At 40.9% G+C, this 4271-nt stretch overlaps 1 long non-coding RNA gene across 1 annotated transcript in view; it reads right to left on the bottom strand.

Annotated features, from left to right (window-relative positions):
- Positions 1-1598: 1598 nt before the first annotated feature.
- Positions 1599-4271, bottom strand: part of LOC108500671 — a 6368-nt gene continuing 3695 nt past the window's right edge. Inside the window, exons 3-6 of the long non-coding RNA XR_001875940.1 lie at positions 3898-3992; positions 3501-3672; positions 2327-2412; positions 1599-2118 (exon numbers count right to left, since the gene is read on the bottom strand). This is a non-coding gene — a long non-coding RNA (uncharacterized LOC108500671). The remainder of the gene's footprint in view (positions 2119-2326; positions 2413-3500; positions 3673-3897; positions 3993-4271) is intronic.

Here is a 4271-nt window from a genome sequence, read left to right as displayed (position 1 = left end):
CACACGGACTGAAAACACAGGTCAAAGTCACTTGTAGTGTTACAAGTGGTGCTAATTCAGCTTTGGGAACAGGTATCTAAGTTATCCCACACGAGCAGAGTGCTTTTGAATTTAGTTCTGCTCAACTCTTGTTAAGAACACAGCATTCAATGCTCAGAGTCCACAGAAATGCCTGAAAAGGCTTAAAAAAAAATCACACCTTTAGGTCCTCCTTTTTAAACCAGAACCTGTGTCTCTTCAGCCCCCTTCACTCCCATTGCACACACAAAGGGAAGAGCACTATCTCTTATAAATACTGTAAAATTTACCATTTCTCTTGTAAATTCCTTATAATTTACGATTTCTGTCGATTTTTCTCTTCACATCAAAGAAAAGAAACTACTTTCTGTGCCAACTCGCTCACCCCTGCAAACTCAAACCTGCCCACGTTTCATTTGACCACCCTGAAGAGTCAGGTGGGGGATTTGCCTCAGAGAGGTATGAACTAATACGGGATGAAAAACAAGCTGTTGTTTTCTACTATTCCCTCGATATTCGGGCTATTTTCAGAAGTTTCCAGGCGAGCCGTGGAGTTGTGCGGGCAGAAGCTGCACTCTGCAGGCACCAGCAGGAGCTGCACGTCCCTTGCTCAGCCGAGCAGTGCCCCCGTATGGCAGGAGGTTGAATATCGCTCTAAAAAAAGATTTTCCCTCCCCTTGATATTGTTTCTCCAACGCCCCTGGCTGCTGCCTCAGCTAAAGGGAACCCCTGACACACGTTCTTTTACACCTCGTGATACTTGCCCAGCTCTTACAAGTTACCACGGTTATAAATCTCCCCCCAGTTCAGGGTTTTCCAACCCAAATGCCCTCATTTATGGCAAAAAACGAGCAACAAGTGCTTCAGGTCCATCTCCTAATTCCTTCCCTCTGTCAAACCTCAGGAGCATCCCCCTGCCTCGCACACCTCAGCCCCAGCTCAACACCCCCTGCCAGAGCATATTTACCTCCTCAAGAAAGCACCTTTGCTTCAAAGGCACCGTGCAAATACTTAAAAAGACATATTTGCAGATTCTCAAATGCTACAGCAAGCAGGCCTGTGTATTCAGGAGGTAAGAGTATACAGAGTCCCCCATGTGGCATCATCACCTGCCCCAATGACCCGAAATATTCCTGTTTCCTGGGGAGCTGGGGACAGAGAAAGCAGCTCAGTGGTATAAAATACAAAGGTAACTCCTTCAAGAGGAAGACTTTGTTAAAGGGAATAATCCTCCTTTAAGCAGATGGAAATGCAATCTTAATTAATACAATCTTGTAGCACTTATATATATAACGATTTCAGAAGAACCCAGACTTCATTTCAGCAGATCCCAGGCTTAAGGCATCAGGTGAAGTGAACTGAGGTTGTTTCAACTGCCAAAAAAACCCAAATCCACAGCTCCCAGAAACTATTACAGCTCTAATTCAATATTTGACCAAGGACATTGCAATTAAACAACAAAAAAAAAGAATCACAGACCAAAGTATTTTCTTTATTATTCTGCTCCTGTTGTTTTCTATTGTAACTGCAAAAAAAAAAAAATAGCAACTGTTCTTCACTAATTTCAGATTTCACAGCAATAAAAAAAACATAATTCAAATGGCTTAGAAGTTTATCCCTCAAAAGAGAAAAGTATGAGCATGACATACAGGCTGCATATACACAAACATTTTAATTACTATCATACCCAAATAATTCTCCTAGAAAATAAAAATCTCCTCTGATAATTGTTCAGTCCTCTGCCCTACTTGCACCTACCTCTCGTGCTTGAGTCCATCTTCCACTCCCAGGAAACACAGAGTGCTGGGACATCAGGGAGCAGAGCAGCACAGAGCCCTCAGGAAACCAGGAGAAAGAGGAAAGAGGGCTGGTGCTGCCCTAAAATAGGCTGAGGGACACAGGTACCCCACCAAGAACGTCAGATGGGACCAGCTGGGTGGTTTGTTTGATGTCATCAGCCCATCTTCTTACTCCTCCTGTAAAATCCCTCCTCCCAGTCAAAGATGACACCCACCTTGATCACCAAGCTCATCCAAACGAGTTTCCTGAAGAACAGTGAGCCATACTCGGGTTATTGCAGCTCAGGACATCCAGCAGCATCTGAAAGCCATCACAAGAGGTATGGCAGGGAACGACATTAAAGTAGGGCTAAACATGGCAAGAACAGGGGGAGAAAACCAAGTAAAACATACAAGGATTTGGTTTAAAATCGTGCTATTTTAATGTACACTCCTAAGGCTTCTTTAGAAAGTTAGGAGATTATATATCCTGCTAAAATAGGTTTATCAGTTCAAAGAAACCATCCTACCTGGCCATGGTGGTGTGGCTGGAGCACTGCTGGGGAGCTTTCCTGGAACAGTCACAGCTACAATTTCTCATCAGCATTGTCCCTGTCTGCAGTGATGGGAAAGAAATCACTGTCAGGCTGGAGTTTTTTTATTTTATTTTGAGGTAAGTGCCCTCCTGAGTTGCTTTCCTAGAGCCAGGTTTGTGCAATGGGTTGCCCTTTAAAAAAACGTAACAGATAAAATAATGAGTTCATGTAACTTCATGACAAAACTATGTAAAGAGCTCAGTTTAATCTTCTGTATAAAGTGGCATATAAATTTAAGACTTGGAGGGATCAGAGCCATAAGAAGGCATCCAGTGGAAGGGTGTTTGCAAAATGGTCACTGTCCCTAGTTATGAAAGTTGGCTCTATGTTAATCTTTCCTTAAAATACCCACACTTTTTTTTTTTTGTTTTACAAGTGTCTGGAGCACTTTAAATGAGACATTTATTGAGCTGCAGGGTGGGGAGTGGATGAGGATGGACAGAACTGGGTGATAAACTGCAGATGTACCCCGGCCAAAATAAATAAATCACTTGAGACTAAGTGGATCACAACTGATTCCTTCATGAAACTTGGAAAATTTTAATGTAGTTGAGGTTTCTGGTGCACCAGTAAACCCAGTGAGCTGCAGAGGATGGGGCAAGAACATACTGGCCAAAAGGAAAAAACACCTATTTTTATTAACAGCCACAGGGTAAATATCAGTAAGACTCATACAGCATGAAATGATGGAATAATGTAATGTGCAGATATTAAACATGTTTATTTCAGTGTGGCAGAGGCTGCTAGAAAAGGCTCAAAAACTTACTGCTGGTCTCCTGTAAGCTTCAATAATAATCTAAAGCATATTAAAATCAAGCTGATGCATTTACTCAATGCTTATACATCCACATCCAAGCTTTGGGTGCCTCCAAGGGCAGAAGGAACCTGGTGAAGGCAGTGTTTTCCTCAACTGCTCCTCAGAGCAAATGTCTCCAGGAGAAGTTCACGGGCTTTGTGTGACGTGGGAGACTTTAAAATGGTTCTAGCGGGGCTTTCTGAGAAGAAATCTGCATTTATACATTATTATGGAGGTTAAGTTACCAAACACAGTAAATAAATCCCTACTCTGAAATGTCATTTTACAAGAAAAAAAAAAAAAGAGACATACAAAGGATGGACTTTAAAAATTCTTGGCAGGCTCAAGATTGTTATGTTAAATCACTGCAGGTGCTTCCATTGGGCTGGACTCATTTGTGGTTTGCTTTGGGTCTGTTGTTTGAATTTCCAGCTGGTTCCTCTTGCTTCCGAATGGAAAAGCTTGGCCAGATAAGTACAAACCCCTAATAAGTGGAAACAGAATGTGTGCTGTAGGTGTCCTTCTGAATGGGACAAGAAACAGGATAATATATATATATCATTAAATGGAATGTGGATCTAGGAAGGGGAAAATACCAGAGAAAGAATTTAATGAAGAGGGAAATAAAATGCAACTCTTTCTTAATAAATCAGTCATAATTTTGCTGTTTCTATTAGGTTAAACATTAGTTTTATTTGCTGCCTCTTACCTTATCCTGTTCCTGTTACAGTGGTGTGGCCACAAGTTGTGAGTCCATGACAGTGATGGAACATTCACTTCTCACTTTGGTGGGTGTGGAAAAACCTACGTAATAATTCTGTTTTAAGTCAAAAGATCTATTTTCAATGTTTACTGTTGTCTGTGAACAATTTAACCCTTTTAAGGGTTCATGTTCAAATAAAAAAAAATACAAAGGTTAATCATTATTTTTAAAAGCATAATCTGAAAAATATTTTATGTTGTTCTGGACTTTTTTTTTAAATTTTTTTTTATAACCAGACATCATCTCAGCTACAGAATTCCAAGGTTAGAATACAAGTTCTGGCTGTGTAGAACTGCTGATGACATTCTGTCCTCCTCAAT

This window comes from Lepidothrix coronata, unplaced genomic scaffold, assembly GCF_001604755.1.
Source record: "Lepidothrix coronata isolate B3197 unplaced genomic scaffold, Lepidothrix_coronata-1.0 Scaffold92, whole genome shotgun sequence".
NCBI lineage: Eukaryota > Metazoa > Chordata > Aves > Passeriformes > Pipridae > Lepidothrix > Lepidothrix coronata.
The sequence above is the reverse complement of the archived record's forward strand: the minus strand, read 5'-3'. Positions and strand labels throughout refer to the sequence as shown.